Raw genomic sequence first — 12621 nt, 5'->3', positions numbered from 1 at the left:
AATAATGATGCAGATGCATACAGTGTAGCCAGAGTCCAAGTTCATGTTACATTTCAGCGAAGAAGATGACTCAAGCAATAGAAGAGAGCTTTCTACATGTTCGAGCTTTACTTTTTTTTCTTTCTTTCTGTCATTCAGAAAACAAAGTACAATGGCCTCATGTAGCAACTCATCACTTCTTACAGAGTATGTCACAATATGGTAAAGCAGGTTTGCCCTCAGAAACCTGGGTAATTGCTGCAAAGTCCTCATTCTCTACACATAAAGATGTAAAATCTTACAGATCCTGTGGGGATAATGTCTTTACACTAAGAGAGAATCCAAATCTTTTGATTTTAGCCACAACTGAAGATAAGAAAACTTGAAGACTACCCTTCCTTTCTGAAATAAAAATGAGTAGAGTCAGCATGCAGGAGTCCAGAGGCTAATTATGATAAACACTGCTTTAAAATTCTCTGTGATGTTATGCCCCCTCTGCACACACATTTTTGGGTAGGGATGGGGAAAGTGGACAGTTTTCCAAATCCTTCTGGATCAGGTTATGAATTTCAGGGGTTATGAACTTCTGGGACATCAAAGGTATTATTTAAAATGCAAGAACAGACACCTCTGCCCCTTTCTTAACTATATATAATAGAGGTAATTGTTTTAAAAATGTAAATGAATGTTTATCATAAAGGTTTTTAAATTGTTGTTGCTGATATACTATCCCACCTACAGGTGAAACAAGTCAAATCATGTTGGGGAAGGAAATAATCTCTCATGTATTAAGAAAAACAGAGTGCCATGGGAAAGCAGGCGAGTGGGGGGCAGGGACAGGTCACTGACTTCCTCTGTGACGCCCAGAATGTCATTCCAGATAGGGCTTTTGAGATTGCCAGGTCCTGTGACCTTGGCACCCAGTGCACTTCTTTTTCATGGGTGTTTCATGACAGTGCATACGTGAGCTGTTGCTGCCCGTTAAAGTAGAAGCCAAGGAAGAGTTTATGGGTATGAGTGATGTCAGCTTCATTAACTACATTGTATGTGAGATTACACAATGACTGAAATTCAGGAATCACAATTCTTGTCAAGTATACAAAAAGCACAGAGCCTTTTAAATCATTTAGCAGAAGCACTTGTAACAAAAGTCCACCAACTGTGTGCATTTCACCTTAAAACGCAGTAAAACACCTCCCTACACAGCAATAAAAACATACATAGGACCAACTGATATTTGCAGAGATCAGCTAAACAAACAACTCCCCCTCCAAATCCTTTCTGGCAGAAAGCCAGGTATAAACTACTTAAAAAAATAAAGTTAATAATTAAAATAATTTAATTTAATAATAAATTAAATTACATAACACTACAGGGACGTAATGTGCTCAACAATTTTGCCCAACAAAAGAATTCTCTGCATTTTCTTTAAACATGTAGAACAACCCTGTAAATGTAAACATTTGATTATAGATTTTAACTTGTAAAGTTGGAAGCATAGTTTTTTAAGGGTCCATCTTAAAGGTCAGTCAGAAATGCACAAAGAAGCAACTATGAAATAGTACTACCTGGCAAGAGAGAAGTAAGTTTCAATTCACAAGACTTTATTCCTATTCAGGTTTTCAAGAACGAGCTTCCTGCATGAATGAGATGCTCACACAAAGGTGCAGTCTCCTGCAGTGTGGACAACACAGTTTTCTTCACAAGGAACCCAGGTCCTTCCAAGGCTTCTGGCTGAACCCTGAAAATCTAGAAAAGCTCAATTTCTGTAGTTTAATTTGGGCTCTGTTACAATACAAATCCATCTGGGCTCTTTTTTTTTTTCTTTTTTTTTTAATCCTCACCTGATGATACTTTTTGCATTGATTTTTAGAGAGGGTGGAAGGGAGAGGGAGAGACAGAGAGAGGAACATCGATGTGAGAGAGACACATTGATTGGTGGCCTCCCACACCCTGACCAGGGCCAGGGATAGAGCCCGAAACTGAGGTACTTGCTCTTGACCAGAATGGAATCTGGGACCCTTCAGTCTGCAGGCCGACCCTCCAACCACTGAGGGCTGAGCTACTTTTTACATTAGTCAGAGTCAACTACCTTCTTGTTTAAAAATATTTCAAATCTTTCCCCCAGGGCTAATTTTAATACCATAAAAGATAGAAAATATTCATGCCCTAGTTAATTGAGCAATTTGTGCATTCATTGATTCAAGCATTTATTGAGTGCCTACCGTGAGTCAGACAATGAAACGGAAAGATGGAAAAAGTCTGAGGTGCTTACAGCCTAATCACAGAGGCAAATGGTTCAGGAACCAGCATGCCACAGTGTGGGTTGTGGGGGAAGGGAGCATGGAGGAGATAGTCCTGCCAACAATGTAAACTGAAGGCTTGCTGTTTCAAATGCGACATTTGTGCCACAATTTTGTCTTCTGTCTAATCTGTCTGTACTTATCGATCAGGATTAGCTAAGTGGAACAGACCAAAGGCAGAATCTAAATTAGGCAAAACTCAGGAGGAAAGATAGAATATTGCTGCAAGAAAATGCGCTGGATCACTAGAATGTTAACTGCCAATAAGTATCTCTAGTCCCTGAAGGATTGACTACATGTTTTATGGGAATGTCTGAAGGGGTAGGAGAAAAGAAGCAGTCTGGAGAGGGAGGAACATGCTTCTGGAGTTTGCTGTGAGCTAACTTGCACTCTCCACTAGATTAATCAATCATTTCATGTCTTTCTTGGTGTTTAATGTTTGCATAATGATCTAATGGCAAAGAGAAATGAAGACAGATGCATTCATTCGCATGAGTTCACTTACATATCAAGGCTTACTAAATCAAGCTCTACAGTGAAACAAAACAGAAAATTTAGTCACATAGATGGTTACAAAATTAATATGCAAAAAACCATAACCCTTACATAAACAAACAACAGCCTGTTAGAAATTATCATTGAAGAAAAAAACATTTATAATAGCCCAAAAGTTAAATATCTAAGAAAAAGATTTAATGAAAAATGTGAAGGAAAAATTTAAAACACTTCTGAGGGCTATAAGGTCAGAACAAATGGAAAGGCATCCATTCCTTCATTCAATGAAAACTCAGCACTTACTATGTGCCAGGCACTGTTCTAGGGTTTGGCGACACAGCACTGTACAAAACAGAGAAAAACCCTCCCACCTAGAAAATAATATTCCAGTGGATAGCATAACCCAATACCACCAATCAGCCAATTCTCCCTAAGTTAATCCATAAAGTTCACAATATCAATAAAAATGCTACTAGGATTGGGGAGGGGGTGCACAATATATACTTTACAAGGTGTACCAGTTAATAATGCAGATTTTTTTCAATAGATGGAGTTACACATATTGATATATATGCAATTTGATATGTATGCTATTTTGTTGTATTGACAGCAAGCTTCAAAACTTCATATGTCAAATTTGCTGAAGGTGTTAACACCATAGATATTTTTATGCTTAAAAATGTCGAATTTCATGCCAAAAAAGAGCATTTGCGGGAAGTTTTAATTCATTACTTTATTTTGAAGAAAAAGTTATCGTATACTTCAGGAAGCTTATGGTGAACATGCTCCATCTCAAGATACTTGTGAATGCTGGTTTAAACACTTTAAAAGTGATGATTTCGATGTGAAAGACAAAGAATGTCCAGGTCAACCGAAAAAGTTTGAAGACCAACAATTATAAGCATTATTGGATGAAGATGCGTGTCAAACTCAACAACTTGCAGAAAGATTAAACATTGCTCAGCAAACAATTTCCGATCGTTTAAAAGCAATGGGAAAGATTTTAAAGGAAGGAAAATGGGTGCCACATCAACTGAACAAAAGACAAATGGAAAACTGAAAAGTCATCAGTAAAATTTTGCTTCAATGGCACAAAAGAAAGTCCTTTTTTTTTGCATCAAATTGTGACTGGCCATGAAAAGTGGATTTATTTTGAGAATCCCAAATGCACAAAATCATGGGTTGATTCAGGTCAACCATCAACATGGACTGCAAGGCCAAATTGCTTTGGAAAGAAGACAATGCTCTGTGTTTGGTGGGATCAGGAAGGTGTGGTGTATTATGAGCTTCTAAAATCAGGTGAAACTGTTAATACTGATCGCTGCTGACAACAAATAATCAATTTGAACCACGCTTTGATCGTGAAATGACCAGAATGTTCCAGAAGACACGGCAAAGTAATTTTGCTTCATGATAACGCACCATCACACACTTCAAAATCAGTTAAAGACACGTTAAAAGATCTTGCCTCGGAAGTATTAACCCACCCGCTGTATTCACCAGACTTTGCTCCTTCAGATTACCACGTGTTCCAATCGATGGCACACGCACTTTCTGAGCAGCGCTTCAAAACATACAAAGTGAAAAACTGGGTCTCTGAATAGTTTGCCTCAAAACAAGAAAAGTACTATTGGGACGGTATCTACAAACTACCTGAAAGATGGGAAAATGTGTAGCTAGTGATGGACATTTGTTTCTCTTGAAATTATCATGGTGTTTTTTTTATTACAACATCCACATTATTAACTGGTATACCTAGTATATTAGTGCAAAAATGGAACATGCATCACTGTAAAAATTCTGTGAGGAATTGTGTTCCCACCGCACGGCAGCTTGCTGTGAAAGAATGAAGACAGCCTGCCCAGGAGGCCCACCTGAATGAGGTAATGGAGTTATGACTGAACTACCAATTGTAGTTCCCTCGATAGCATTTATAAAAAGAACCAGATATCCCAGAAGCAAGGGCCTGGAGTGGGAAGGCTGGCAAAATCTCTGTGTCTGCCCCCAAACATTGGTCAGAGTCTGGAACTATTTGGACATACAAAAAAAAATATATAATAATTCAGAAAGAAAAGCAGAGAAGTATCATAGGCCCAGTGCATTCAAAACCCGTATTAGACCATTTTAGTATTTTGTAATACTGTTTTACATGGACTAAAGGTATGGCATAATAACCATATTTTGTTCTGTGAAACTCTCAGTGTCTGAAATTTCTTACCTCATTTCTTATTTAAAAAGTATAATTAGGCTTAAACCAGAAAAAGGGAGGTACTTCTAATTTTGGAAGTTCCCTAAAATTCAGGGGCTAAATGAACAAGGAATTAGGAAGTGAACAATTGTAAAAACAGTTGCTGAAAGTGGGGAGACAGATAAAAAGTGACGATTACAACAAAGAGTGATAAGGGCTATGGCAGTCAATACATGAAGGCCTATCATGTTGCAAACAGGGAGGATCCCTCATCAGACAGGGGGTGGGGGGGACTGGAGCAATGTGCTATGGACAGTTCCTTGGAGGAGGTGGCCATGAGCTGTCTTGAAACAGCCTCAGCTCAGCAAATGCAGGGAGGGGCGATGTTAAAGGCAGAGGAACAACACAGGCTCTTAAAAGGATTCTGCCCAATGCAAGTCCATCTCTGACATTAGGGGAAAAGCATTCCATGTGTCATCATTCAGTGTTATGTTAGCAGTTGGATTTTGTAGATACTCTTTATCAAGTTGAGTAAGTTCCCCTCTATTCCTATTTTTCTGAAAGATGTTTTATTTTATCATGAATGAATTTGAATTTTGTCAACATTTTTTTGCATTGATTGATCATGTGATTTTTCTTCTTTAGTGTGATAATGTAGTGGATTACATTGATTAATTTTCTAATATAAACCAATCTTGCATTTCTAAATAATCTCCATTTGCTCATGGTATATAATTCTTTTTTTAAAATTTAATAAATCTTTATTGTTCAGATTATTACAATTGTTTCTCCTTTTTCTCCCCATAGCTCCCCTCCACCTGGTTCCCACCCCACCCTTTGCCTTTACCTCCCCCCACACTGTCCTCATCCACAGGTGTATGATTTTTGTCCAGTCTCTTCCTGCACCCCCCATACCCCTTTCCCCCTGAGAATTATCAGTCCACTCCCTTTCTATGCCCCTGATTCTATTATATTCACCAGTTTATTCTGTTCCTCAGATTTTTAATTCACTTGATTTTTAGGTTCACTTGTTGATAGATATGTATTTGTGGTTCATAATTTTTCTCTTTACTTTTTTCTTCTTCCTCTTCTTAAAGAATACCTTTCAACATTTCATATAATACTGGTTTGGTGATGATGAACTCCTTTAGCTTTTTCTTATCTGTGAAGCTCTTTATCTGACCTTCCATTCTGACTAATAGCTTTGCTGGGTAGAGTAATCTTGGTTGTAGGTTCTTGCTATTCATCACTTTGAATATTTCTTGCCACTCCCGTCTGGCCTGCATAGTTTCTGTTGAGAAATCAGCTGACAGTCGTATGGGTGCTCCCTTGTAGGTAATTAACTGTTTTTCTCTTGCTGCTTTTAATATTCTCTCTTTGTCTTTTGCTCTTGGCATTTTAATTATGATGTGTCTTGGTGTGGTCCTCCTTGGATTTCTTTTGTTTGGGGTTCTGTGGGCTTCCTGGACTTGTAAGTCTATTTCTTTCACCAGGTTGGGGAAGTTTTCAGTCATTATTTCTTCAAATAGGTTTTCAGTATCTTGCTCTCTCTCTTCTTCTGGCACTCCCATAATTCTGATGTTGGTACGCTTGAAGTTGTCCCAGAGGCTTCTTACACTATCTTCAACTTTTTGGATTCTTTTTCGTTTTTTTGCTTTTCCGGTTGAGTGTTTTTTGCTTCTTTGTATTTCAAATCTTTGACTTGATTCTTGCGTTCCTCTAGTCTGCTGTTGGGTACCTGTATAATATTTTTTATTTCAGTCAGTGTATGTTTAATTTCTAGTTGGTCCTTTTTCATATCTTTGAGGGTCTCGTTATATTTATCGGCCTTTTCTAGGATATTCTTGAAAAGCCTTATAACCGTGGTTTTGAATTCTATATCCAGTCATTTGTTTTCCTCCATTTCTTTCGTTTGTGATCTGTTTCTTCGTCTCCCCATTTTTCACTGCTTCCCTGAGTTGGTAGGGTAGCTTTGTGTGCTATGTTTCCTATATGGCCCAGTGGGTCGGCCTCCCCAGTTAACCTGAGGTGGACACTCTTGGTGCACCCCTTTGTGGACTGTGTGTACAGCCTTGTTGTAGTTAAGTCTTGATTGTTGTTGGTATCACTGGAAGGAATTGACTTGCAGGCCAGTTGGCTGTGAGGATCAGCTGTGTCTACACTGGAAGATTTTTGGTGCTGGAGACAGCCTTATAGGATTAGCCTTGCCAGACTGCAAAAGCCTCTGTGCTCAGCTTGGAAGGGGTGGAGTCTCAGGGCGGAGCAGACAGTCTTGGCTTCCCGTCAGCCCTGCCCTTGTGCACGAGTCTGCAGACCTCTGCCTTCCATGGTTGCCGAGTTTCCACCTTACAGTCCAGATTTCCCCCGTAAGAGCATGGGTCCCCAGGGGTTTGCCCGGAACTGCAATTCAGTGCAGTCGGAACTGGGGTTCAGTGCAGTCAGGAGCTTCCGACTCCCTTCCGCTAGGGATAGCCTGTGGTAACCTCCACAGTCAGTCTTTGTGCACACTCGTGCCTCCAGACCCCTGCCGCTGCGGCTCCCCTGAGCCTCCGAGTCTCCCGAATCTCTGTGTGCCTTTCTCTCTACCTGACAGTCCAAACTCCCCCTGTATGAGCCTGGGTCCATGGGGTTTCGCCCAGAACTGAGGTTCAGTGCAGTCAGAACTGGGATTCAGTGCAGTCACGGGCTTCCTTCCCCCTCCCACCAGAGAAAGCCAGCCAGGCACTCCACCACCCTTCCTCTCTGCACGCGCGTGTCACCGTACCTCAGCCCTTTGCCACTCCTTCTCCTTGAGCTTTCCTCTTTCCTTCTAGTTGAAGAATTTCCACTAAGCCAGCTTTCCTGTGGTTCTGGATGGTGTCCATTCTGTCTTTTAGTTGTAGTTTTGAAATTGTTGTGCGGGGCAGCAGTTTAGGTGCTTACCTATGCCGCCATCTTGGTTTCTCGCCTATAATTCTTTTTATATGTTACTGAATTGTATTTGCTAAAATTTTGTTAAGGATTTTTTTTTTTTGCATCTCTATTCATGAGGGACATAATCTGTAGTTTTCTTTTTGAACTATCTTTGTTATTGCTATCAGGCTAATAATACTAGCTTCATAAAATGAATTAGGAAATACATTTCTTCCTCTTCTATTTTTTGGAAGAGATTATATAGAATTGATGTTTATTCTTTTTAAACATTTGGTGTAATTTTTCAGTGAAGCATTTCTTTTCCTCTCCTCTTCTTCCTCCTCCTCCTCTTCCTCTTCCTCCTCCTCCTCCCTCTACTCCTTATTTTGAGTTTTAAAATTTGTAATTGAAAAAAATTCCTGAATAGTTACAGGGCTATTCAATATCCAGTTCACACTGGGTAAATTGTAGTAGTTTGTGCTCTTCAAGGAACTGGACCTTGCTATATTTTTAAAGTGCCCCATGTGATCCTAACATGTAGTCAAGATTGGGAGCCACTGCCTTAGGGTTTGGTGCATCAGAAAAGAAGCGTGGAAGAGAGACTGGGAAGCAAATAAATGCTCAGATTTGAGTTTGGAAAAGCTATTATTAGTGTAGAGCAATTTATTTGGTAATGATGACATGAAGTGTTGGGAAGAAAAGCATTAGATTTGGGTCAAGGAGATCCATTTAAAGACCACTGCAGTTAGGCTAGGTTGTGTCAACAAATCCAAAAATGAATAATGGCTGAACCACAACAGAAGTTTATTCTGCTCATATACAAGTCTAAGGTGGGTGCTCCTGATCAGCAGCCAGCTCACCTACACATAGAGATTCAGGGATCTAGACTCTTCCACTTGGTGATTCTGTTTTATCCTGGTTTCCAAACTGTGCACTAGGGTGCCTCAAGCTTCACAGTGAACTCACAGGACCACCAGGAACAACTGTAAATTTCTGAAGGAAATAAAGCCCTACTTGGTATCTGTTGGACACACACCACTGATTAGCTGGAGATAGCATTTTTCAAACCCTGTCTTTCTAAAGCTGGGTTTTTGGTAGTTGCTATGGGAAAAAAAAGTCGAAATCAATGTGGAACAGAAAATGAGATTGTAATATTTAATTTTATTTGAAGGTTTGAGAAGTTGTGCAATGCCCAACCCCCCCCTCCCCCCCCCCCCCACACACACACCGTTACTAAATACTTGTGGTTGTTTTGATTTATATGTATTGTTTAATTGGTTACTAAGTGGTTAGGATATAATTATGTACTATGCTGTTTGGGCCTAAGTACTTAATGAATGGAACTGTTGATATTTTATTTGACCTAGAGGTACTGTGAAAGACCACTGACATACCAAGGGCTCTGTGAACTGAGGAAGTTTGGAGACTTCTGCCCAAGGACTTTACTCTGCATTCACCAGGTGGAAGGAGAAAGACAGCTCTCTTAAGCCCACCAATGGCCTCCTTCTGTTCACATCCCAAAGGCAAGAACTTGTTGCCTGGCCACACCTAACTACAAGGGAGGCTAAGACTAGGACTGCAGATGCCAAGGCAGTAGGATAGGGTGGATGTGGGAGGGTGGGCAAGTAGATAACTCACCAGAGACTGAAATCCACCAGTAGCGATGTGGAGGGCATGGAGTCAGGTATTGAGGAAGAACTGCACTGAGTTAGAGACAAATTAGTGTGTGTGGCGAGGGGAGGGGCGGGAGGTGGGGAGGAGGAACTGTGAGAGACAAGAGGACCTGAAGTTTTCTGACTTGTTTGTTTGGGGGATATTGATGTCTGTCACTAAGAAAGGGAATCTGAACAAGGAGAGAGAGAGTTTGTGTTGCTGTGACTGATTGGAGGAGGGCAGTTACATGATACGATATCACCCAGAGAGAAACTAAATGAGATTTAAGGACCACGGAAAGCCCTAATTTTAGGATAGTTTTCGTCACTCCCCAAACAAAGTGAGGGTTCTGTGAGACCCTCACCCCAGAGCGGTAACATAAAAAGAGAAAATGCATTTTAAAAGCAACCAGCTTAGGTGCATTCAGCAGAGCAGGCATTGGTGAGGCTCTCTGCGTCTCGAAGTTTCATTAACAACACAGACATTAAAGATATCATGAACAGTGAAACAGAAATGCCGCTGTGGAAAACTACAGATTTTCACATGCCGGTGATAGAGACAACGCTTTCCTCCCTTCTGTACCTCCAGTGCAGGCGTCCTCAAACTACGGCCCACGGGCCACATGTGGCCCGCCGAGGACATTTATCCGGCCCGCCGGGTGCCGCTGCCTGTCCTGCTTAGCAGCCGACTCGTCCCGGGCCCGCAGTGTGCATAGGAATTTGTTCATAGTTGTTTTTTTTAAAAAACTATAGTCCGGCCCTCCAACGGTCTGAGGGACAGTGAACTGGCCCCCTGTTTAAAAAGTTTGAGGAACCCTGCTCCAGTGCCTGGAACGGTGCCTGGCACACAGTGGTAACAGCTGTTGAATGAGCACATCAGTCCCAATGCAGGGAATTGTGACTGGGCGCTGGGCACTGGCTCATGGCAAACAGAGTTATTGCTGAATGGTGCAGAAGGAAAATGATAAAGGAGCAGAATGTGAACAGGAGTAGACATATTTCCCTAAGCTTACTTGGCTGATTATGTTTTAGCATTGCCTTAGTAAGGGGGATTGAGGCTTATCCCAGAATGCTTTAGCTGTGTCTGGGTATTACCTTTGGAGAGAATATTACTGCCCACACTACAATTTTATCTGTATATTGCTTTTAGTGATGCCACTAGAAAGTTTATCCCCCTCAGGAAATAAACAGATGCTTTTTCCAATACTCATTTCGAGTTCCTCCTAAGATGCCCCGGTTCAGCAAAACTGCGGGGATCAAAGCGGGGTTTCCAAGAAGAAGGGCTGCCCTTTTGGTCTCAGTGCTTGCCACCTGCACAGCAGAGAAAGGTTTCCCGGCACTCCCCACCTTTATGCAGTTACAGGAGGGATCTGCCAGCATTTCTCTCATCCCCCGGGAAGCCGAGCATAAGTCAGATTAGTGGCAGGGATGTACCACACATAAATATTACATACCACAAATCGCCACGTGAATACCTATGATCTGTATTTATCTCACCCAGTGACAGGGAGGATTGGATTAATGTCCGTATGTTTCTTAGAGAAAGAGGATATACAAATATGCAGTAGAAAATATACAATCTGAGGCCCCTGAGAGCATGTGATATACAGATCAGGATTTAAAACAATAGAATAGAGATATGGACTCTTGGTGTAACTGATTCAGATATCTTATGTCTCCTAAAGGACAAAAAAAAAAAAAAAATCACTGCTTTTAAAATATGGTAATGCTGGAATTCTTTCAGTCTCCCACTTCTCAAAAAAGCAATGATTTAATTGTCAACATTTGCTATTAAGCTTTCCAGTGTCACAATTTATTAATCCCCCCAAGTTATTTAATTTTGGGGGGATCTTAATTTTCTTATCTCTAAAATAGGCATAACAACCATACCTACCCTAGAGTATTGTGAAGATTAAGTGATAAAATTCCTATAAGAAACTTATTATAGTACTAGACACATAGGGTTATATGTTAGCCATGGTATTACTATTACTATTTTTCTTATTATTATTATTTTTATTATTTGGATATTGTAAAATTCCAGGTATTAAGATTGCCAATATTTTACTGCATCTTGATATGAATAGAAGACAAAACAATTAGCAGTGGTAGTTAATGATTTTTTTAAAATAATAGATTCCTTGGGGAATCTAATGATCCCAAGGGCCCTCTCCCCAGAAAAATTTTGTATGAAATTGCAGGGGAATTCATGGACAACCTGAGGATCTTAAATCAGATCAGATTTGAGCAATGTGAAAATCAAAGACCATCCTCCCTTAGGCTGACATTGTATAATCCGTGTGCATGTCAGGTAGGGATAATGGAGTAGCAAACAATGCCCAAACCTATCAGTCATGTGTTCCTACATAGTCATCTACTAATCAAAATGAAACCATAGTCAAGATATCAGAAACAGGAAGTGACTCACCTTGGCTACATTGCCCTTTTTCCTGAGCACGATGGCTGAGTGGTGGGCATTTATACCTGAGGCTCCATGAGGACCAGCACAAGGCCCTGGCAGGAGACCCAGTAATTGTACTTGCTTCCGGAGCCCCCGGCAATGCCCCTTTGGGCAAACTCTCCATCTGTGATTTTTTTACTTGTAGGTGGTTATAATCACACTTTCAAAGTTGTTGACAAGATTGAAAACTGGATTCTTCAAGTTAAGTTTAAGCAATTGGCAGAGTTAACTTTGAAATTACGCCAATTTTCAATGTGCTCCTGGGAAGTTAACTGAATCCTTATAGCTACTTGTGGACCCTTTTGGTCTAAAAATACTTTGTGAGCATCTACAGACTCTGTACTAGAGCAAATTGCTGAGCAGATTAATGAGATATTGTTGCAGAGGGATTTTTTTGGGATGCCTTTTTTGATACCCTTTTGGCTAGTATCTTATGTTGAATCACTACTGAAACATGAAAAAGTAGAGCTGCTGTGCTGGGATTGGAATGAGCAGATGGCCTGGTCTGCGAGTCCAGCTGAACAAGGGATGAGAGACATGTCTTGTCCAGTTGGTGGGTAAGAAAGGATCACTCCAGAAGTGAAGGAAGACCCCAAGACTGAGAGGTATTAGGTGGCATTGCTCTTGAAGCTAGTAAGAGCTAGTCACCAG

General features: G+C 40.7%; 1 protein-coding gene across 14 annotated transcripts in view; it reads right to left on the bottom strand.

Annotated features, from left to right (window-relative positions):
• GRIP1 (glutamate receptor interacting protein 1) overlaps positions 1 to 12621 on the bottom strand; it is a 708576-nt gene that overhangs the window by 151082 nt on the left and 544873 nt on the right. The gene's annotated exons all lie outside the window — the stretch shown is intronic.

This window comes from Plecotus auritus, assembly GCF_963455305.1.
Source record: "Plecotus auritus genome assembly, chromosome: 3".
NCBI classification, from domain to species: domain Eukaryota; kingdom Metazoa; phylum Chordata; class Mammalia; order Chiroptera; family Vespertilionidae; genus Plecotus; species Plecotus auritus.
This window is presented reverse-complemented; position numbering and strand designations above follow the sequence as displayed.